This window comes from Notolepis coatsorum, assembly GCF_963971535.1.
Source record: "Notolepis coatsorum genome assembly, chromosome: 3".
Lineage (NCBI taxonomy): Eukaryota > Metazoa > Chordata > Actinopteri > Aulopiformes > Paralepididae > Notolepis > Notolepis coatsorum.
The window spans coordinates 152,517,761-152,542,788 of NC_140167.1; the positions used below are offsets into that span (position 1 = coordinate 152,517,761).

Consider the following 25,028-nt stretch of genomic DNA (forward strand, 5'->3'; position numbering starts at 1 on the left):
AAAGAGTTGGATGTGTCTATATGAATTGGAAATGGGGGTCCCTGATGGAAACAAGACTAACGTCTTTCTCAGGTTTGCCTCCCCTTAACAATTGTGTGTATTGAGCCGTACTGTGTTGTACCCTTTCTGCAATCTGTTGGTTAAAGTTTTCATTCATTCATTCATGGAGTTGGTTGCATCCCGCCCCTCTTGTCGTTCCCCTGGGCGTCTTGGCGATTCAATAAGATGGTCTGAATAGAGCCCGTCGCCTGCAGAGATTTATGTCTGTATTGGTACACTGCGATCAAACTGGTTTTATCCCGGGGCGTCTGGCTGCAGATAATCTTAGGAGGCTGTTGCATGTAATCGATAAAAGTAAAGACAATACAACTCCATCCACAGTTCTGTCTTTGGATGCCATGAAGGCGTTTGACAGACTTGCGTGGTCATACCTGTGGAAGGTACTTGAGGTCATGGGTCTTGGAAAGAGTTTTATTCGTATGATTAAAGTCCTGTATGCCTCGCCGTCTGCGATGATACTGACAGGCAAAAACTGTTCCACACTCTTTCCAGTCTCCAGATCTTCTAGACAGGGTTGCCCTCTGAGCCCGGGACTGTTCGCGCTTTCCCTCGAACCTTTGGCCCAATTTATTAGGCAATCGGAGGACATTGTCCCCATAATGGTCAACAATACTCCACACAAAATTGCTCTCTATGCGGATGACCTGCTGATTTTCATGGACGACCCCTCCCGGTCGGCCACAAAATTATTGAGGATAATCGACGACTTTGGTAAATTGTCAGGTTTTAAGATTAACTGGAACAAATCAGCCTGCCTACCTCTTAATGAACTGGCCAAGGCGGTACGACTACCAGCTGATATCCCCATAGTAGAACATTTTAAATACTTGGGCATAGAGATATTCCCCACGCTGAACCAAACTACTAAGTACAACTTCACGGGTACTTATGATAAAATACGCCAGGATCTAGACAGGTGGTCGTCCCTTCCTAACTCCTTACAAGCCCGGGCTTCCATAATCAAAATGAACATCCTGCCTAGGATACATTTTATTAGCTCAATGCTCCCCCTGCCCCCTCCAATAGACCACTGGCGCAAGGTACAATCGATGGTATCTAAGTTTATCTGGAATAACAAACGCCCGAGAATCAAAAGGGCTACTACTCAACGTAGAAAACAAGATGGGGGCCTCGCAATCCCTGATTTTAAACTTTATTTCTGGTCCTTTTCACTGAGACCTCTGATGTGCTGGCTAGACCCTGTAGAGGCTGTATCGTGGCGCTCCTTAGAAGCGGCGGCGGTATCTCCGCTAAGATTGCAGGATGTAGTGTACTCCACTGTCTCTATTTCGAAATGCCGGCTGAGGTATGGACCGATCATAACTCACGTGATCCAAACGTGGCGTAATGTACAGAGGTCGTGTGGGGTTAAATGCCCTTGGCACCTGGACTCTCCAATTTTTAATAACCAGCAATTACTTGTTGGACACAAGCCGGTTAATATTCCTCAATGGCAAAGGAGGGGAGTGCATTCTCTGGAGGATATTTATGATAAGAACGGCCTCCGTGCGTTTCAGGACTTAAGAGAATTTTATGATCTTCCCGGCGAGTCCTTCTTTCTTTACCTTCAACTAAGGTCAGCACTGAGAGCGCATGGCGTACCGTGGGCTCAGGCCTTGCACCCACACCCCTTCCTCAGGCTCATAGTGGACAGGACGACATCCAGAGGTTTTGTCTCCGACTTTTATACGCTCTTAATTCAATCCACGTATAAAAATGTATCATTGGATACAATCTGGCGTGTGGATATCCCGGAGTTGGACCCCGAGTTTGACTGGGATGATGTTTGGGCAAATGTGGCATTATCTTACCGCAACCCCAATCACCAGCAAATTAATTTTAATTATATTCATAGGACCTATCTTACACCTAGGAAGCTATATGCTATGGGACTGATAACCGACTCTCGGTGCACTTTGTGCTCTCAAAAGGCCACTGGCACTTATATGCATATGTATTGGGATTGCCCACCAGTGGCCCGTTTCTGGAGGTCAATAACGGACAAACTTTCAGATCTGTGTGGCTTAACTATCCCATTCACAGCTGTTACGCTACTCCTGAACGATATAACGACACTACCCGCGTCCGTACAAATGAAAAGGGTTGTCCTAGCGGGCGTCACAGCAGCGAAGAAGCTAATAGCAATGAGATGGAAGGAGCCTGAGAAGCTTACAATGATTAACTGGTCCCTAACTCTATTGGATGTGATTTATCTTGAGATATCCACAGCCCGGGTGATTGGGGTGGGGCAGGCTGGAATTGACCTATGGTTCGCAGCAGCTGAGAAGGTAAAGACCGCAGTGTGCGGCTGAGCGGGGTTGAGGTGCGTGTTCGGGTGAGTCCGGCTGTCTCTTGGGAGGGGGAGGAGGAAATGTTTTGTCTGTCTTGTCTTTTGTCTTGTCATCTTGAGTTTAGCTGGGGATATTATGGGGGGGCAGCTATTTAACTATTTCTTCACTGTTTGGCCACTTTTACACGGTCTCTGTGAGTCTATGGAACACCTCTACAGGTTTTTGTTTTTTCATGAAGGTTCATTGCTCTGTTTTCGGGTCGTGTTCTCAAAAAATGGTCCTTGTGGTGGATTGGAGATGTACGTTTTATTAATATAGGGTCACACGGCCGGGAATCGGGGCTGAACACTGGGAAAGACCATTTATTAGATAGTACCCCTTGGAATTAAAATTTAGAAGGTTGAACTCTGTTTTCTTTTCTCTTGTCTGTATAATTGTTAGTCTGTATTATTATTATTGTTTTTGTTATTTTCTTGTGAAGTTCTATGTACTGTGATTGTGGTTAATGTGTTGTCTTGTTTCATGTGAATAATAATAAAAAATTTGATCAAAAAAAAAAGATGGTCTGAATAGCCTATTGATGTGGATATGCTCAACGCACACATAGTGCTAGCTCAGGATGTTCTGTTGGACATTAGGTAACTGACTGGCGCGCCTTGGTTGCTCGGGGTTAAAACAGTGTTTTTATAAAGCAATTGGGATGGGGGTTTTCCTCTTCCGACGACCTGTGTGGTTGTCGACGGGTTCTCGTTCATATCAGGGGATGATAACGGAATGGATCTGAACATATGTGGAAGGGTCTCACGGCCTGGGGGTGGGCCGCCGGGCGCGGTTCGCACCGAAACGTCTGAGTGGCGCCTTCTTTTTATGTTTAAGATCAACACGCATATCTGCCCCTTCTCCTGGAGTTGGCAGGTCGGCGTGGTTAGGGCACGGGACTGGTTCTGGTCACGCTGGTCCGGATCAGTTAAACCCGTTGTCCGCCGGGGATGCAGTTCTGCTGTTCTGGTACCCTGAGGGACTTGGGCTTTTTTCAGGGGGAAAAATGCTAGGTCGGTCCGGGTGTCGCAGGGTTAAGCGCTATGGAACCCTTGTTGGGTACATTGTATTCTACACTGTCGTAATGGCTTACGGCCGTACCAACCTGTACACGCCCGATCTCGTCGGCTCTCGGCCGCCACGCAGGTTGGTCTTGGTTAGTACTTGGTTGGGTGACCTCCTGGGAATACCAAGTACGGGGTGTTGGGGCTGGTTTTCCATTCTTGCGCTCTTCTCTTACGCGTGGCGAAGAGGGGCCTGTTTGAGTGGTCTTTGACCTCCTTGGGGGACCCTGTGCTCCCCGTATCACCGGGCCCGGTCCGAAGTAATGTTTTCGTTGACCCGTAGGCCCGGGATAACCCTGTTGGAAACTGGAACACGGTTACTGCGGCAGTGCCGCAGGTGTGTTTTGGAGTTTTTTCCTGGGGGGTTATGGGACCAACCACTGCATAGGGTAACGACTGGGTGGTTGGTTCTCTGGTGTGTTGGGGCAGTGTCAACTCCCGGGTTAACCGGTTGAGGGTGCCCCTGCACGTTCATGACGTCTGCCAATCGTGTCAGCCTTCTCTGCCTCCACCCCTCTGGGTGGGGTTTTTTAAATGGAGGCTTGGTCATGCAACAATGCCAGCATGCGCCCCTTCCGCCGGGGCGGCTGTGTTCAGCTATCCCCTTTGGCGCCTGTCTCGTCCGCAGTCTCCAGGCTCGGGTTAACAGCCTGTTGCCTGGTCTTTTCCCCGGTGCGCTGCCTGCTTCCGTTGGTTATCCTTTTTTGTGTGCTTATGGCCATGTTGACTGCCTGTTCTGCAGGGTCAGTGTGCCAGGCGGTGTACTATTGGGGGGACAGGGCCCGCTCGGCTGAGGGGCCTTTGTCCGAATACGCTGGCGATGTGGGGGGCGGGGTCACTAAGTGCCCACCTGGTGGGGTCTTGATGCTGGCATCATGGACTTCTCCGGGCCCCCGTTCCAGGGGATCCAGTCCCTTTGGTGGGTCTGGGTCTTCCTTCGCGCTCCGCTGCTACGGCCTTGCCACAGGGTTGGGTTTACCCTTGACCCCGTGATTCTGGGGGCAGTAACGAGGTTGTTCCCTCCGTTCGTTCCCGGGTGGCATGCGGGTTGTGCGTGTGTGTAGTCGTGGGGTCAAGCCACGGTCTGCTCACCCTGTGCGTTGAGTTGCTTGAGTGCCTCTTCGCACGGTCGGGTCCGTCGCCCTCCCGGGAAACCTCTAATAGGGGGGGTGCCCTCCATTAGGGGGGGTCGGGGGGGCTCGGCCCTCCCTGTTCTGATGGTTGTGGGGGGCCTTCAGCGGGGTGTATTTGTCGGCCGGTGGCTCCGCTCGGCCTCCCTATGTGCATGAGTGATGCCGAGCGGATCCCCTAATGATACAGAACGTTAGGTTATGACTATAACCAAGTTCTGTTAATTAGGGGTGACGCTCGGCATCCGACGCCGCTGCAGCCCTTGACCTCACCTTGTGGTGAAAGCTTGGGAAGGAGGAGAGCAGATGACCACACACCTGCTTATGAAGGTAAGCTAACGAGGGGTGTGGTCAGACGAAAAACTGGTATTAAAGGTACATTTGTGTAATTTATTCAGTGCGCGTGCACGTACGAGGGAGTGCATGAGTGATGTCGAGCGTCACCCCTAATTAACAGAACTTGGTTATAGTCATAACCTAACGTTATCTCTCTCTGTGAGCTTGATTAGCTAGCGTTAGTTATCCGAGGACTTGACATGGACCACACACATTGACAGTGTTGTAAAGAAGGCACGGCAACGCCTCTACTTCCTCAGGCGCCTGAGGAAGTTCCAAGTCAGTCAGAAGATCCTTAACAACTTCTACTCATGCACAATAGAGAGCATCCTGACTGGCAATATCACCTCCTGGTTTGGGAATAGCACCGCACAAGGCCGCAGCAGACTACAGAGAGTGGCCCGTTCAGCCGAACGCACAATTGGAGGGGGGCTTCCCACTCTCCAGAACATTTACAACAAGCGGTGCATGGGTAAGGCCAAGAGAATTATCAAAGACTCCAGCCACCCAAACAACTGCCTCTTTGAACTGCTGCGGTCAGGCAAGCGATACCGGAGTCTCATGCCAAGCACAGAAAGACTCAGAAGAAGCTTCTATCCCCAGGCCATCAGGTTGCTCAACGAACAATAACACTATGCAACAACCATCAAAAGCACTCACAGCACACACATCCACACGCACACACTCACTTTAAACAAACAACTCACTGCAGCACCCACTCTACACACTTTAGAACACCTAAACACACTTTATATTTATTGGCAAATAATTTGCACTACAACCCATACCTCAGTACACCTTACTGTAAATTGTACCTAAATTGTACCTCATCACATTTCTGCTTTGCACTATATCGTATATTGTAACTAGTATATTGTATAGTATATTGTATGGTAACTCAGTTACTTCTACTATGCATTGAACATTGTACATATGTATATACTGAACACTTGTGTCTACGTACGTGACTTCTATTTTATACTTGCTATACTTATTTTATTTTATACTTATCCTTTTGTCTAGCACAGAGCGTAACAGAAAGAAGCATTTTGTATAAAAGTATTCTGTATGACAACTAATAAAGAAACTTGAAACTTAGCTCCGCGGCTAATCTTAGGTTACCCTGAATTAAATCAATGACTAGGTTCTAAAACATTGGACTAGTTTTCACTGCACATAGAAACAGCCAAACAGCGGGAGCATTTCGGGAGCATATGACCAAAACCCAGGCAATTTCGAGCCCTTAACACTTTCTCCGCCGAAAACGGCTTACGACGTGTTTCAAGTTCATGCGAATTAGATCACGGCGTACAACGTTATTCTGATCATATTTCATATTTTCGCCATGGTATTCATATTTCCCTCATGGAGGCTGGTCTGATGCTAGAGAGAGAATTAGTATCCATAACTCATTATGCAAACCACGCCCCCATTTAGATGATTTATGACCCATAAGTCCCGCCCCCTTCTCTGATTGGTCGAGGATTCAATGAGCGGGACATCCGGTTTCGAGGGGATGGACTTCCGGTTTAGGGAGGGACTTCCGGTTGCAGATGTATTTTCAAAATAAAAGTTTTTTTTTAATTTTTTAAATTTTTTTCAAAATAATTTTTATTTTTTATTTTCAGATAACCCTTAGAGGTCACGCTGGAGCTTTGAACCCGTCGGCGGACAACAAAAGAAATTAGAATCCCTCTTAAATGCTCAAAAAGGACATCTTTTCAGAAATCGATAAAAATAGAAAAATTGCCATTTCTAGTGCTTTGACATGTAAGGTATACGTCCCCCAACTTGCTAAACCTAATACGAATTGTAAATACGTTTAATTCTTGCTAGATGGCATGATTGTAATAATCTCCATTTGCGATAAGAACTACAATCGCGTCACGAAACGCACATACATGGACGCGCGCACACACACAATAGCGGCGTGTGCGCTGTGAATAGGTGTTACACTTACACCCCCGCAGAGGCGTGAGACTGGTATCAGAGCCTACCCCCCCATCCAAATTCTAAACATAATAATGTATGAATTATCTGTTGCAATAATATCCACGGGACTCGACTTTTTGCAGTCGTTTCTCCTCTCCTGCGTGAGGAGTCTGAGGACATTCGCGGACATTCTCTCAGATAAAAAAAAAAAAAGCTTACATACACATACACACACTCTCGCTCTCTCTCAATTCAAATGGGCTTTATTTAACATTAACTACTGTATGGCAGAGTGCGTCTGTGTATACGAGGTATGAATGATCACTGGCTGCTGTGTGACGAGTTTGCTCACCCGCGCTGTCGCGCTATATAAATCCAAGTCATTATTATTATTATTATTAAACACAGACCGCTTTAGTTGACAAAATTACATACATTTCGGGTCATTTCATAATAGCAGTGTGGACCAGCTCTGTAACCAGCTCTGTAACAAGTACAACGCATCTCGCTAGTTGACAGCTTACGCATGATGTAAAAATTGCAACGTTTCAACTAGAAAGGTAGGCTCAGTAGAGCCCAAATCTCTACCAGACGGGAGCTTTCTCTCTCTCTCTCTCTCTGTCTGAGAACCCAGGTTCTGGCTACTGTGTGACGCGTTTGGTGTTTTGGTCACCCGCGCTGTAGTAAACACGATGCTTTAGTTGACAGCGTTCGATGCGCTTTGTGAAGGAAAGATGACGTCGCCTCTCTCTCTCTCTCTCTCTCTCTCTCTCTCTCTCTCTCTCTCTCTCTCTCTCTCTCTCTCTCTGTCTGTCTGTCTGTCTGTCTGTCTGTCTGTCTGTCTGTCTGAGAACCCAGGTTGCTTTCTAACCTATATATATCTCTCTCCCTCTCTCTCTCCCTCTCTCTATCTATATCTCCCTATCTCCCTCTCTCTCCCTCCATCTCTCCTCTGTATCTCCCTCTCTGAGACTACTCCCGGTCTGAGTCATGTAAATCACAAATCATGTAAAACCCAGATTCGGCTCAAACAAGGGACTAAACACGTTTCGCAATTATGCCACAACAATGTGGAACGCCCTACCCAAAGCTGTAAAGGAATGTAAATCACTACCCACCTTCAAAAACACTCTCAAAGAACACCTACGGGAGACTGCAATTCAAAACTGGCCCCTACAAATGTCCTAACCCAGTTGTACAATAAAGACCAAGCATGGCTATTCCAATGTACAGCCCCACCCAACCCCACCCCACCTACCCAACCTCCTCCAATGTACAGTTTCCATGTCAAATGTATGTCAGTACTCCAATGTACAGTGTCCCCCCCCCCTACCCAACCCCCCCCCCCCCCCCCCACCTCCAATGTACAGCCCCACCCCACCTACCCAACCTCCCCCAATGCACAGTTTCTATGTCAAATGTATACTCTTCTTCTGGATTTTTTTAGTATCACAAACAGTACTGTATTTGAAAATCTGGTATGTCATAAATGTATAGATGTAGCAGTAATGTCTATCTGTATGTCATGTGTGTCATATGATGAATTGAAAATGGGGGACCCTGATGGAAACAAGACGAAAGTCTTTCTCAGGTCTGCATCCTCTTAACAATTGTATGTATTGAGCTGTACTGTACTGTACCCATTCTGCAATCTGTTAATAAACTTTTCAATCAATCAATCAATGAGACTACTTCTGTGTGTGTGTGTAACCAAATGCATACCTACATGTATGACCTATATCTATCTAATACTTTTGGATATGAGCATTCTTTTCAATAAGTATGGAAGCCTGAACACAGAATGATACCAGTATCACTGACTACCACGGCAAGCCTATAGAAAATTATTCTATTTAATAATAATAATAATAATAATTATTATTATTATTATTATAAATGTCTCTCTCTCTCTCTTTCTTTCTTTCTTTCTTTCTTTCTTTCTTTCTTTCTTTCTTTCTTTCTTTCTTTCTTTCTTTCTTTCTTTCTTTCTTTCTTTCTCTTTCTTTCTTTCTTTCTTTCTTTCTTTCTTTCTTTCTTTCTTTCTTTCTTTCTTTCTTTCTTTCTTTCTTTCTTTCTTTCTTTCTTTCTTTCTTTCTTTCTTTCTATCTCTCTCTCTCTCTTTCTATTATATTACTATTATATATCTATCTAAATATCTAAACCTCTGTCTATCTAGTGTGTGTATATGCATGGCATCAAATCAAAGTGTGTGTTGCCTGTATTGATCAGTCACACTATACCCCCATTCAGCTGTAATTGTTCCCTGCTGGGCCTTTGTTTCATGGTGTGAATTAGTCATTGAAATTAACATTGACATCACATTGAATTCTGGGAAGGAGTGTAGTTCCCTTATCATTAGCTGAATTCACTGAATTCTCTTCAGAGGCTCCTGCTGCAAATTTGTAATGACTGTACCAGAATGTTTGATAGGACATTGATTGAAAACTATCGTCTCAAATTTGACAATTGATGGCTTATTTTGAAGGTATGAATCTGTAATTTTATATTATGTAACAAAAAAAAGGGGGAAATTCTCAGGAGGAGGAGCTATTTAGGTTAGACTTCTAAGGGTTAAACATTTCAGAATGTATGTGTGGGGGAATATTTTTTAAGAAAAATACAATGTGTCTATCTTCAGAATAAATGTATGTCGACATAAATACACATTTCACAATATTTGTAGGGGAGTTAAGAATAAGTGTGTGTGTATTCCAAGGTCTTCAGAATAAGTGTGTGTGTATTCCAAGGTCTTCAGAATAAGTGTGTGTGTGTGTGTTTTCCTTGATAAAGCCATGTGCATGTTAGGGGAATATTTTTTAAGAAAACGTGTATATGTTCACAATAAAGTTTCAGAATAAACATTTCAAATGTGTGTGGGGGAATTAAGTTACAGAATGTGTGTGTGTGTGTATGGGTATATTTTTAAGAAAAATACTATGTGTCTATCTTCAGAATAAGTGTCTGTGTTCAGAATAAAGTTTCAGAATAAGTGTGTGTGTGTAGGGGATTTAAGAATAAGTGTCTGTGTTCTACATGATTCTTCTGTGTTCAGAAAATGGATACATGGAGAATGCTTTCTTCCAAGTGGTTGCTCAATAGCCTCTGAATGCTGTCTCCCCCTCCATAGGCTGAAATAACATTCAGAAACACTAGATTGGTACTGCAACGACACTCCTCCAGCGGTGTCATGGAGGAGGGTGTCCACCCTGAAAATTATGGCACACCCCCCTGGTGAGTGGATAACAAAGTATTCAGGTCCTGTCAACCGGCGTCATATATTTATGACTAGTTCACAAAAAAAAAAGCTTACGGCCCCCAAAGGTGTCTGTGCGTGCGTGTGTGCATGTGTGTGTCTGTTTTCCCCCCTTTAGTGATTAGAGGTGTCTCTGTCGTTCTGAAACCCATAATGTTTTTACAGAAGGCCCGACTGTATCTCTGATATGACATTCGGTTAGAGTGATAAAGAGAGGTGTCCGGGGGGTTGCTCTCACGTGCTTAATATCATAGTTATATTAAGAGGAAGTATGTCAACATTAGCACAGCTTACAGAGACCGTAGAAGGCGTTACTACGGTAGATCTCTCAGAATGTGATCAAAGCAGTATTATATTGGTAAATACCATTAACCCCCTGAGGTCTAGAGTTTCTAGCTCCACCTTCTCAGAATATTTTTTTTTGTTACATAATGTAAAATTACAGATTCATACCTTCAAAATAAGCCATCAATTGTCAAATTTGAGACGATAGTTTTCAATCAATGTCCTATCAAACATTCAGGTACAGTCATTACCAATTTGCAGCAGGAGCCTCTGAAGAGAATTCAGTGAATTCAGCTAATGATAAGGGAACTACACTCCTTCCCAGAATGCAATGTGATGTCAATGTCAATGTCAATGACTACTTCACACCATGAAACAAAGGCCCAGCAGGGAACAATTACGGCTGAATGGGGGTATAGTGTGACTGATCAATACAGGCAACACACACTTTGATTTGATGCCATGCATACACACACTAGATAGACAGAGGTTTAGATATTTAGATAGATATATAATAGTAATATAATAGAAAGAGAGAGAAAGAAAGAAAGAAAGAAAGAAAGAAAGAAAGAAAGGAAAGAAAGAAAGAAAGAAAGAAAGAAAGAAAGAAAGAAAGAAAGAAAGAAAGAGGGAGAGAGGGGGAGATGGGGAGAGAGAGGGATATAGAGGAAGAGAAAGAAAGAGGGAGATACAGAGGAGAGATGGAGGGAGAGAGAGGGAGATATAGATAGACATGAAACCTATCTTTCCTTGTGACAATATTGTCACCCACTGTACAAGACTGTACAAGAAATTCCTTCTGTAATGTACTGATTTCTTTTGATTTCTCTGTTTGAGAGAGAGAGAAAATAAAATCACACCCACAACAGAGAGAGAGAGAGAGAGAGAGAGAGAGAGAGAGAGAGAGAGAGAGAGAGAGAGAGAGAGAGAGAGAGAGAGAGAGAGAGAGAGAGAGAGAGAGAAGAGAGAGAAAGAAAGAAAGAAAGAAAGAAAGAAAGAAAGAAAGAAAGAAAGAAAGAAAGAAAGAAAGAAAGAAAGAAAGAAAGAAAGAAAGAAAGAACGAAAGAACGAAAGAAAGAAAGAAAGAAAGAAAGAAAGAACGAAAGAAAGAAGAGATGGATGGAGAGAGAGGAAGAGAAGAAAGAGGGAGATACAGGACAGAGAGAGAGAGAGAGAGAGAGAGAGAGAGAGAGAGAGAGAGAGAGAGAGAGAGAGAGAGAGAGAGAGAGAGAGAAAGAAAGAAAGAAAGAAAGAAAGAAAGAAAGAAAGAAAGAAAGAAAGAAAGAAAGAAAGAAAGAAAGAAAGAAGAGATAGAGGGAGAGAGAGGGATATAGAGGAAGAGAAAGAAATAGGGAGATACAGACAGAGAGAGAGATAGAGAGAGATAGAGAGAGAGAGAGAGAGAGAGAGAGAGAGAGAGAGAGAGAGAGAGAGAGAGGGAGAGAGAGAGAGAGAAAGCTCCCGTCTGGTAGAGATTTGGGCTCTACTGAGCCTACCTTTCTAGTTGAAACGTTGCAATTTTTACATCATGCATAAGCTGTCAACTAACTAGACAGAAAGAAAGAAAGAAAGAAAGAAAGAAAGAAAGAAAGAAAGAAAGAAAGAAAGAAAGAAAGAAAGAAAGAAAGAAAGAAAGAAAGAAAGAAGAGATAGAGGGAGAGAGGGGGGGAGAGAGGGATATAGAGGAAGAGAAAGAAAGAGGGAGATACAGAGGAGAGATGGAGGGAGAGAGAGGGAGATATTGTCACCCACTGTACAAGACTGTACAAGAAATCCCTTCTGTAATGTACTGATTTCTTTTGATTTCTCTGTTTGAGAGAGAGAGGGTGTGTGTGTGCAGGGGAGTAGCTGGGGGGGGGGGCGGTTAGGATGATTCCAAGGGCCCAGCAAATGCCCCAAATTTTTTTATAGATTGGGGGCCCCACATTTTTTAATAGATTGGGGGCCCACAAATTGATTCTTTCATCGGGCCCAGAATCTCCAGCTACGCCCCTGTGAGCGCACCTTTCTACTCTAGAGAGCTGTCATCACCGTGATGCGCGCTTGAATGAACTGCGAGATAACTCATAACTCGTACACACACGCACTCTGTCTCTGCCATACAGTAGTTTATGTTGTTTTAGCGCGACGTGGGTATATACACGGGCGAGGATGAAAAGCATAAGACTACTTTTAATACATAAATTAACGTTCCGCCGGGTCCCGTGTATTCTCGAGAATGATAATAATAATAATAATGCAGGACCTCTTCAGATTATATTATCAACGACAGACAGTGAGAAACACAACCCCCCCCTCTCGCGCTGAAGAATATGCATATTAGATCACTCAGTGATTAACACCTATGCGCTGTTTGTGTGTGCGCGCGTCCATGTATGTGCGTTTTTCGTGACGCAATGTAGTTCTTATCGCAAATGGAGATTATTACAAGCATACCATCTAGCAAGAATTAAACGTATTTACAAGTCGTATTAGGTTTAGCAAGTTGGGGGACGTATACCTTACATGTCAAAGCACTAGAAATGGCAATTTTTCTATTTTTATCGATTTCTGAAAAGATGTCCTTTTTGAGCATTTAAGAGGGATTCTAATTATTTTGTTGTCCGCCGACGGGTTCAAAGCTCCAGCGTGACCCCTAAGGGTTAGGCTACTAATACGGGTAGGGTTTGGAGGTATGTGCATAGGGAGTGTTATTGGTGTATGTATGTGCCTATGGAAGGTATGCGATATTACGCGTGACATAAATGTGGGTGTTATATAAAAAAAAGCTATATATTTAGAATGGCCTCTTACAGATAGTCCTCGAGCATAATGGCAGACAATATATGTACACCGGTTATACACACAGCGGACAGACTTGCTCGTATTAAGGCATTGTTACAGGCACCGTGCAGATATGGAAGTGATATTTATAATGAAGTGTGGCCGACATCCGATGGATTATTGAGTCTGGAATATGACGGAAGATTAGATAGAGTTGCAATATACAAACTGGCTCTAACGGATTTACAAGGCATTGGAAGAAGACCAAAAATCTATTTAAGTGAGAGAGAATTCTGGCAACTAAAGAAAAATTATTTTTAGGTTTTATATTGAAATTCTTTATTGGGAATAACCCCTTGAGATGTAGCATTTCGTTTTCGAGGGGATCCTAACACAATACAGCGTATGTACATTTTCAGAAAAAGAAAAAAAACACACAAAAAAAACATTGGACATCAAAACAGTCTACAACAACAAAATCAACTGAGAAATGAAATTACAAAATAAGTAAACAAACATACAAGATCACAAAATAAAATAAACAGGACAAACAAAACAAAACAAAAATCCAGCAAGGATAGGAATGGATCGTTACTTCGTACGAGATAAGTAATGAAAGTCATGATAGTATGCAATATATAAATGATAAAACTAAAAATGATAAACTAAAAATGATAAAAATGATAAACTAAAAACATGTACATGTACTATGGAAGTAAGAAGACAGCGCATTTTTAAATGAATAAAAAGATGAGATGGAACGAGTATTTGCAGGTAAGTTATTCCAATCAGAAGGGGCTTTGAACAAAAAGGCTTTCTTGGCTGTTGCTTTTGAGAGTGTTGAAAGTGTAGGTATGCAAAAATAGAGTTGGCTAGAATGCCTTAAATAATAATTGGAATAATATGGAGTCAAGTATTGTTTTAGATATTGTGGATAATTAAGATGAATACATTTGAAAATAAATTGTAACCAGTGGTGCTGTCTTCTTACAGTGGGAGATGGCAAATTCAGTGTTTCATACATTAGACAGTGATGAGTTGTAAAAGGGCATCCAAGAGCAAATCTGCATAATTTATTGTAAGATGTATTGAGAGGAATGAGATTTGTTTTGGATGCAACCTGGTAGACAATATCTGCATAATCCATAAGTGGCAAAATAAGTTGAATTACAAGCTTTTTTCTAACAGAAAGAGTTAAACAGTTTCTGGAGCGGTAGAGAATACCCACACTAAGATTAATTTTTCTTACAATATGATCAATGTGACACTTAAATGATAATTCAGAGTCGAGCCAAACACCCAAGTATCTTGTGTGTTCGACTCTTTGTAAAGGTGTACCATCTAAACTATGAATAGCACATACACGAGATTTGGCTTTAGATTTGATGCACTGGGGAGTACCAAAGATCATTGTATATGATTTGCTTTTGTTGAGTAGTAATTTGTTAGCAGCTAACCAATGTTGCAAGGAATTGAAATCAGATTGCAGAGCTAATTCAATGTGTGATTTGGAGGTGTAAATTACTGTGTCATCAGCATAGAGCTGAATACAACATTCAGAAATAATTGAAGGGAGGTCGTTTATAAAAATAGAAAAAAGAAGTGGACCAAGAGTTGAGCCCTGCGGCACACCTCTTTGTTGAACTAATAAATCAGATTTTCTACCTTGAATTGCTACACATTGCTTTCTATTATGCAGATAGGAATTAAACCATAATAAAGAATTCCTTGACAAACCAACAGAATATAATTTATCTAAAAGGAGGTAGTGGTCAACGAGATCAAAGGCCTTGCTTAAATCAATAAAAATAGCACCAGTCAAGTTACCATTATTAGAGGCAGAGAAAATATCACTAGTAAGTTTCAATAGTGCTGTAGTTGTGGAATGATTTGATCTAAAGCCAGATTGATTGGGTGATAATATATTGTGTTCATCTAGATAATATGATAATTGGTTATAAATTAACTTTTCAAATATTTTTATAGTGGAGCAGATAATTGAGATTGGACGGTAATTATTAGGTTCTAGAAAATCAACCCCTTTATGCAAAGGAGTGATACAAGACCACTTCCAGATAGCCGGTATTTCACAAGTGGATAATGACATGTTGAAGAGATCACAGAGTGGATACATGATAATGTGTGATGCTATAATTAGAAATTTTTTCTCAATGTCATCTAACCCGGGACCACTACCTACCTTCAGATCATTAATTGCAGCATGGACCTCAACAGGTGTTATTTTCTTAAAAGAGAAGGAGCTGTTACAGGGCTGAATATTGTTAAGAGCAATATAAGGATCATGCATTGTGGGAGAAGAGACAGAAGAAAAGTGTTGATTGAATGCATCCGCGACTAAATTAGGATTGTGTAAAATAATATTGTTGACTCTTATTTGGTTGGAGGATATATTTTTATCCAAACCAGTTAAATCTTTTATTTTCTTCCAAAAGTTTTTGGGATTTTTAAAATCACGAGTAAGAGACTCTCTATAATAATTGGCTTCTGCATTTCTGGTCATGGTTTTGGACACATTTCTCAACTGCCTGTACTTTTTCCAGTCAGCAGGATCCTTAGATTTACGAGATGCTGCCCAAGCTTTGTCTCTCTGCCTGAAAATACCTATAAGTTCAGAAGTAATCCAGGGGAGATGCCTTCCTTAGACTTTTATATTTTTATAAGGAGCATGCTTGTCAATAGTTTTAGTAAACTCAGAGAGAAAGAAGTCCCAAGCACAGTGAACATTTGGTATTAGTTGGTACCTATCCCAGTTGATGGAAATCACGTCATTGATAAATTGGCCAATGTTCATTTTTTTATATTGCCTGATTTTAATCAGTTTGGGTGGTGATTTAGGAAGTTTAATTTTCCAAATACAATACACAAGTGAGTGGTCACTGAAACAATCAGACATTACTCCTGATTTTAAAATTCTATCTGGATGAGATATCAGTATCCAGTCAATTAGAGATTGAGATGTGGGTGTGACACGAGTGGGCTCATTAATTAGCTGGCTTAAATTCAAATGACCAAATATGCTTTTTTGTTTGTTAGATGATTTGTCAATCAAATTTTTATTAAAGTCTCCCAGAATAATAAGTTCATTTTTATTACTTATAGAGTTTATGGTAGAGGCTATAGAATTAAAGGATTCAGCAGGTGAAGAAGGAGGTCTGTAAATATTTCCTATAGTAATATACTTGTTTTCATGCAGAGTTACCTTTACAAAAATACTCTCAAAGTGAGACGGCTCAACAACAGGTGTAATTAGTTCGGAAGCCAGAGTGGATGACACATATGTGGCTAAACCACCTCCCTTTGTTCCCCTGTCAGCTCTATATAAGACATAATTTGTGAGTTTAATTTCATTATTAGATATTCTAGTGGAGAGCAAGGTTTCAGACAGGGTTATAATATTTGGTTTATATAGTTCAACCCATGCACGAAGTAGAGTGATTTTGGTACGAAGGCTTCTGATATTCAAATGAATAATTTTCAAACCTTTAACACTATCCAGTTGTTCATACGTTTAATAAGGATACTATCATTGACCAAACATAGAGTAAAGCAGATCCATAAAATATTATAAAACACAAGAGCACACAGAGACAGGACAAACAGACAGAACACATAACTGGCACACACAGAAAACATAAAAACAAAAAACAGAAAACAAGACTGGCACATTGATCCTTGACCCCTTAGGCCCAATGATTTAGGTGAGTAGGCCAGAACCTCCACCTCACTGAGCATTGTCTGTTTATGTTATGTATATGTAGCTCAGTAGTAACTTTACAAATGGTAAGATAAGTTAGTACCACATGTGAGGTTGGAAAGGGTACAGTGTACATTTCAGTGACAAGATTCATTAAAGGGAAATATATATATATATATATATATATATATAAATACAACTAATAATTCAATATATACATATATATATATATTATTTTTATAATAATAATACCCTCAGTCCAACCTGATAACAACAAGTACAAGATAACAACCTAAAAGAAAAACTGAAATAAATTATTCCTCTTAGTGTAAAGATAACGAGACTACACGTTGCAACACTTTACAACACTATGCTACCGCTTTACGGCAGTAGAAAGTAGACGGAGGCGCCACACTTTCCGGCAAACAAAAAAGTCAGCGTACCCAACCTGTTGGACGCGAGTTTAGAGAACGAAAGAATATCAGCCAAAAAAAAGACTGACAGAAACAAGGCGATTCCACCGGTTAGTTCAAAAAGTCACTATTTTCATGTCGATGGAGTTAACAACGATCATGAAGAGGAATGTTAACAAACGTGGGATATTTTCGAGAGATTGACTTAACGTTAGTGGCGAGTGAATGGCTAAAGCTAGCCTGTTGGCATCGATTGGAGTCAGCAACATTGTCATCCAAGAACATGAGGCGACATCTTCGAAAGACTTTGACGAGAATGAAAGTTAATTACGCTGTAGTCTTGAAGAAAGCTTCGGCAGTTTTGTGGTCGCGGAACAGCTCCTCTTTGCCGTTGACGGTCACACTCAGGGTGCTTGGAAAACGAAGTGAGTATCTTAAATTAAGATCTCTGAGATGCCGTTTCACTGGTAGGAAGGCCTGGCGTTTTCTTGTCAGTTCAACACTGTAGTCGGGGAAGATGAAGACACGCAAGTTATTAAGGAACAACTATTTTTTTCACGTGCAAGTCGGAGGATCTTGACTTTATCCTGAAAGTGTTGTAGCTTTATCAGGATAGGTCTCGGGTTGGATCTGTCATCCTGTCGAGAGGTCGGATTGCGATGAGCCCTTTCAATGGATAATGGAGTGGGGAAGTTCTCCTGCCCCAGGAGTTGAGGAATCAGGTCCCGACCTTCAGCGGCCTCGGGTACTTTTATGAAGCGGAGGTTCAAAGATCTGCTTCTGTTCTCCATGTCATCAATCTTTGTCAGCAGGTAAGAGTTGTCTTTTTCAAGTTGTGTGACCCGGGTGGTGAGATCATTTACATTATCTTCATTGGCTCCAACACGGTGCTCCATTAGCTGCAGATGGTCTGCTAGTGTGGATACAGAGTTCTGAATGCCGTTCAAAGTACAAATAATAGGTTCCAGTTTAGCATCCAAGAAGGCAATCATGTCAGTTCTTATCTGTTGGACGATGGATTGAGATAAGGTTCTCATTGTGTCTTCATCCATTGTTTGTACTACAAACAAGCAGTCGTTTAGCCAAGCAGAGTTGCAACATTTTTGTGATATAAAGCCACAAGTCTTGTCTATAGATATAGAGGTTTAGGAAGTCATTAAGCTACAGTTTAAATAATGAAAGAGTCAAACAGTGTATAGATGTAGCAAAAAATGTATAGATGTAGCAGTTTTAGACGGTCTAGTCGCTAGAAAACTCAAGGATGGCCAGCTAATCAATCTGTTATCAGGGTCTAGTGATATAGAAAACTATTTTGTATATTACACACAGTGATGCCGGTAACGCGTTACTAAGTAACGCGTTATTGTAATCTGATTACTTTCCCCCGAAAATAGTAATCTAACGCGTTAATCTTTAAAAGCCAGTAATCTGATTGCAGTTACTTGTCCAAGTGGCTGTGCATTACTATTTCGTTACTATCTCATCATAAATTCATAATGCAGGCGGAATGCAGTATTTTATTTCGTTTTCGACAGTCAAAAATACATTTTGAGCTGTTTTTCTTTTGGGAGTGACGTAGTGTGGCAGTGAAAGGGTTACACAAGAATGTGTCCCGCGGGCCGCGGCGTGACTGGACACTCTGTCTGTGAGTGACTCTGCTTTGGTACAATCACATTCCCCATCCACAGTCTGCGAATCAGAGGCAGAGTAGGGCGGGTCTTTACAGCACGTCATGTGACATATGTTTCTGTTCAGACTTCCATCCCAAAACGCTCGTCAGTCACTACTTCACGTTCATATGCGGAGGAAACAAAATACTGTCTACCGCTAAAAACAGCACATCCAATTGCATTGAAAGCATCTGGAATCACAACACTAGCCGACGCTTCGACTAGTAGGTACAGGAGGACTCGGAGGCCAGCCAAACAGCAAAAGAGAGAGATTGTTTCTTTCCCTTTTGATTAATGTATAATGGTGGCAGAGCAAAAGCTCTTATTTGCCAGATTTACAGTTAATTTACATGTTAAAGAGAGACTGATTGTATGTTTATAGAGAGACATTTATAAAAACAATTTAATAGTTACAGTTGATATAATTGAATAGTTCAGCCTGCATTTGTTAGATGTGAATGGATACACTGGTTTTGTAAAACCACTGGCTGGCTGCTCTAATGCTGTGAGCATCATAGACTGTTGCTTTACCATACTTGATGGTACAGAAGCTGAAGCACTAGTTTAACAATTTACGTTATGTGCAGAGAAACAAGTTAAAAACAATTTATGCACTTTCAATAAAGCGTTTAAAAAAAACGGTTGGGGGAACGACGACGACTTCGTAACCTAGTTACTTTCAAAGTAACTAAGTTACTCTGATAATCAAGTAATCAGTAAAGTAACTTGGATTACTTTTTAAAGGAGTAATCAATAATCAGTAATCGGATTACTTTTACAAGTAATCTGTGGCATCACTGATTACACAGCACGTATTTCTATACATAACACCCCAGGTGTTAGTGGGGTTGGGGATATGGCAATCTTCAAGAGGTATGCTTTCGGCCCCGAGAGCATCCTATTTACTGTTCCTGTAAACACGTGGTTAGAGTGTCTTCACACGTGTGGAGCTGTCACGAGCAAGATGCTAAAGGTGCAAGCAGATATGGACCACCTACGGAGACGGCTCTTCCCGGACATCGAGTCAGGGGAACAGGATTGTGAATGTCCTAGCGATGGTGTGAAAGAAGGGGCGTGTTATCCATAAAGTACCATTTTAAAAAGAGTTACAGCGCTTATGTACTTTAGACAGTAATCATGACCTACTCTCCGTACGAACTCTACACTGGATACGAACTGGACTCTGATGAATCCAGCTCACCGCTACTCTACGTACCTCTAACCACTAGTGTCTCCTCCGGAGTGCAAATACATGCTTGTCTATACAGAATCGCAGAGCCAACGGTATCTCTGGAGCGGGGTAACGATGAATACCAACGAAACACCTGATCTGTCATCACAAGAGACCGTCACCGATGCAGCGGCAGGGTACACACCGCTGAATAGCCCGTGGCGCTCACACACCCCCGAATCTGGCTAGCTTGACCGCCAGGAGCTTCAGGTTCCCGATGTCGTAGTTGATCTCGGCTGGGGTTAGGCGGCGTGAGAAGAAGACGCAGGGGTGCAGCTTCTGGTCGGTGGCGGAGCGTTGGGGAAGAACCGCCCCCACTCCAGTGCAGGAGGCGTCCACCTCCACCACGAACTGGCGGGACGTGTCCGGCTGGACGAGGATGGGTGCGGTGGTGAAGCACCGGCGCAGCTCGGCGAAGGCGGAGTCCACTGCGTCGGACCAGACGAAGGGCACGGAAGGCCAGGTGAGTTGGGTGAGGGGCGCCGCAACCAGGCTGTAGTCCCTGATGAAGCGCCGATAAAAGTTGGCAAACCCCAGGAAGCGTTGGAGCTGCTTGACGTTGGTGGGACGAGGCCAGTCGGACACCGCTCTGATCTTCTCGGGGTCCACCCGGATCTTGCCGCCCTCAATGATGTAGCCGAGGAAGCCGATGGAGGAGACGTGGAACTCACACTTCTCCGCCTTGACAAACAGCTTGTTCTCCAGAAGACGCTGGAGGACCCCGCGGACGTGCTGGACATGCTCCTCCATGGAGTGGGAGAAGATCAGAATGTCGTCTAAGTAGACGAAAACGGAGCGGTGGAGTACGTCATGGAGAACGTCATTGACGAGGGCCTGGATGACAGCAGGGGCGTTGGCCAGTCCAAAGGGCATTACCTTGTACTCGAAGTGGCCGAGTGGTGTCTTGAAGGCCGTCTTCCACTCGTCTCCCTCCTGCATGCGGACAAGGTGATAGGTGTTCCTGAGGTCCAGTTTTGTGAAGATGGTGGCACCTTGCAGGGGCTCAAAAGCAGAGTCTATTAAAGGCAGGGGGTACTTGTTTTTTACCGTGATGTCGTTGAGACCCCGGTAGTCGATACAGGGGCGAAGGGAACGATCCTTCTTGGAAACTAAGAAGAATCCTGCGCCGACAGGAGAGGAGGAGGGGTTGATTATGCCCGAGGCCAAGGATTCGTGGACGTACTTCTCCATTGATTCTCTCTCTCGGCGTGAGAGGTTGAACAGGCGACTAGCGGGGAGTGGCGCTCCGGGGAGTAAATCAATGGCACAGTCATATTGGCGATGAGGAGGCAGGGAGAGAGCCTGTTGTTTGCTAAAAAACTCTCTTAAATCATGGTAGGCAGGCGGAATTGCAGACAGATCAATGTTCTCATTGGGGGGGTGCGAACCGGTGCCCTCTAGTGGCGGCCGAGCCGATTGCAGACATGCGACGTGACAGTGGGCGCTCCAGCTGGTCACTAGGCCGGTAGGCCAATTGATAACGGGGTTGTGTAACTTGAGCCAAGGCATGCCCAGGACAATAGGATTGTTGGGAGAGTTGGTAACGTGAAACCGAATATTCTCGCTGTGATTCCCGGATAGCAGAAGGCGGAGGGGTATGGTGTGGCGAGTAATTTGTGTGAGAAGTTTTCCGTTTAACCCCCTGGCGTCACAGGTTCAGTGGTGATGTTGTAACGGGAGACTACCCCGGCGTCGATGAGGTTCTCGTCGGCCCCTGAGTCAACCAGGGCGGATAGCGGGAGCGATTGGTTATTTAGACACAGCGTAGCGCTGAATAGCATGTTTGGGCCAGAGCTGGGAGCGATATCAAGACTCGAACAGACGCCCAGCGCTACTGTCGAGCCCCGTCGTCTTGGGCGAAGCGAGCACGAGACAACGGATTGACCTAATTGGCCGCAGTATAGACATGCTCCTGTGGCGAGCCTGTGTCGACGTTCGCTGGGGGGAAGGCGTGAGCGGTCGAGATCCATGGGCTCGGAGGAACTCGATAGCGTATTCGCTTACACTGCGACCTCCCTGGCGGATCGAAAACAAGCCAGAGGCCCCCTCTGAGCCATCTGGAGGGTGGTCAAATACTTTACGCATGTCGTCGACGTACTCGGAGTACGAATTGCAGAGGAAGGAATTATTAAAGTGGAGAGCGGTGGCCCATCTCAACGCCGCGCCTGTGAGAAGAGCCGACAGGTAAGCTACCTTAGACCGATCGCTGTGAAACGTGTAAGGTTCCTGTTCGAACACCAATGAGCACTGAAATAAAAACGCACAGCATTTGGAGACGCTTCCGTCATAACGTTCTGGTGCGGGGACAGGGGGTTCTCTATGCGGGGGACTCGGTGCAGCGGGGGAAGCGGCTGGTAGGGCCTGCTGTGCCAAGTGTGCCTCGATACGGCGATATTGTGTTTCTCGCTCCGCAGAGCCGCGTGCGAGAGCGGTAAGCTGAGCAATGATGTCATCCAACGAGTGAGCGAGTTGGTCTACCCGAGCATTCTGGTCGTCGATAATACTCACGGGCTCCCCTTGAAACTTCCTCTTACGTGATGGATGTGTGTCCTCCTCCTCGGTCTCGAGTGCAGCTGGTGCAGCTGACAGCACAGCCCAATTGCTGAATACACAGGAGAGGAGATAGGAGCGGTTTCAAGGGTGTTTAATGAAATGAGCAACACAGGAATTGGGGGGAATAGAACAGGGTTATGTTCTGTCTTGTGGCTGCCGTGGCGGCAGCGAGCGAGCAAGCGGTCCTTGTGCTTGTCTTGGACGCTGCTGGGCTGCAGCGGGAGAACAAGTGTTCCTCTTCGGGGACAGGAGACGTCCAGGCAGGGACGGCGGTCCTTTGGGGCACAGGAGAGAACAGGTTAGAGTAGGCAATACAAGGATGGAATCCAGCAGAGCTTTAGGCAGAGACGTCGTAACTGGGTAGTGGTAATTAATACCACGACAGCTTCTGGTCAGCGTCGAGGAGTAGAAGTAGGCATTCCATCAGGGGAGGATTGAGTGCAGCTGTGGAGAGTGAGGTGCCTGACCGCGTGTGCATTAGGGGGATGGAGTGCAGCTGGGCGTATGAGGGTAAAGGGAGGGGTGGATGGAGAAGGAGAGGACGAGGAGGAGTGTGTAGTGGGTGGAGAGGGGGATGAAGAGGAGCGTGTGGAGGACGTGAGGGGAAAAGGAGGGGGAGTGAAGTATGCCCGTGCTGTGATCATGACACTTTCAGCGTCAGGGGTCTGCGCTTTGGAGGGGCGCCGCCCCCATCGCTTCCTGATTCTACTGCGCAGGCGCACCAACCGACCTGTAGGAGTCGCTGTCCACAACGCCCGATCCCCACCCATCAGTTTCCAACCCCCTAATACTGCCAATGTGTATTAGTACGGACGACCAGCTAAGCTGAAAGCAATGTGGAGCGCTGGACTTGAACAGGCGAACCCAGCATCTCCAGTATTCGTGGTGAGCGCCTTGCCCACTGCACCACATAGCCACCCTCTTAAACTGCATCTTAAGGCAAACCAGAACTGCGATCATTTTTAATCTGATTTAGTTTATGTAACTTGTTTCTTGTTTTTATTGTTGTTTTTACCATTGATTGTCACAATGCTTTTACCCTAAGCAGGCTATTTATTTATTGAAAGAGGTTTGCTGTCTTCTGGTGTAAATTAGCTCTTGCTACATACAACCCTGCATGTTTACATTTTGTGTTTTGTACTTGATGTTCATTAACATGTGCTGTCCCTATCAAATAAACTATCAAATCAAACTACTATTTTTTTGCTTTAATCCCCAAACCCCATTGACTTTGTATTGATTTATGTCTATATATCAGGAGCTAGTATGAGGAACACCTTGAATTGTGCTGAGAAAGGACTGTACCAATCAATAGCATCATTATCAACAACTGGCTTTGTATTTATTCTATCTGTGAAATTGCCACGGAAATGACTCCTTCCCTCTGCCAGCATAACACCTCTCTCTATGTTTCTCTATCTCTCTCTAGTCACGGCCTCCATAGTTTGTTCTCGTGTCGAGGAATAGCTCTGGCAGTGGAGGCATTCTGGAAGCGAGGCCACAGACAGATCACAGTCTTTGTCCCCCGGTGGAGACAGGAGAGAGACAGACTCACCACAGGTATCGTCTATGATCACATTCAATAAAGATGACTCAATAAAGATGAAAAAACTTCAATTTAAATTGAGAAAAAGCTAAAGACCAAAACAGTAGGCAGTGAATTAGGCCTAATGAAGAGGCCTTCTGAAATAACAAAATTGAAATATCGAAATAGTTTGGGCCAGTCCTAAGTTAGTTAGACTCTGTGCTTGTTGACAAATACAGTGTTTGTTGACGGACCTGGTTACAAGCTAAATATCCAATCTAAGTGATAAAATATTAAGGTTATTTCTATCTTAGCTTGGTGGGTCGAAGCACAGCCAAACACAACATCACACACGTGGAGAGACACAGCAACGTTATGTTACTAACATTAGATTGTTAGAAGCATGTATGACTCTAATGGTTGTAGCCAGTTACAGCTTGCCTCAGCTCAGACACTGCTGTATATTTTTAACAGGCATCATGTACTAGCATCAGTGATGAGGAAAGGTTTGTAAATCACCCAATTTTAAATATACATTTTTTAATGCAGTCGAACAGCTCTCAATGTAACTTTGCTTAACAGCAGATCACAGATTTACCAACGGTACATGGCTTTACATCAGTGAGAGAGAGGAGAGATGCAGAACTGAGGAGTGTTTGGGGGCGAGGTTACACAGAGTGAGAGAGAGAGGAGAGATGCAGAACTGAGGAGTGGTTGGGGCGAGGTTACACAGAGTGAGAGAGAGGAGAGATGCAGAACTGAGGAGTG

At 43.8% G+C, this 25,028-nt stretch overlaps 1 pseudogene across 1 annotated transcript in view; it reads left to right on the top strand.

Moving 5' to 3' along the window:
* Positions 1-25,028, top strand: part of LOC311226029 (NEDD4-binding protein 1-like) — an 87,066-nt pseudogene that overhangs the window by 12,032 nt on the left and 50,006 nt on the right. The window contains exons 3-4 of the transcript in view: positions 22,597-22,613; positions 24,165-24,295. The product of the transcript in view is annotated as an NEDD4-binding protein 1-like (transcript). The remainder of the gene's footprint in view (positions 1-22,596; positions 22,614-24,164; positions 24,296-25,028) is intronic.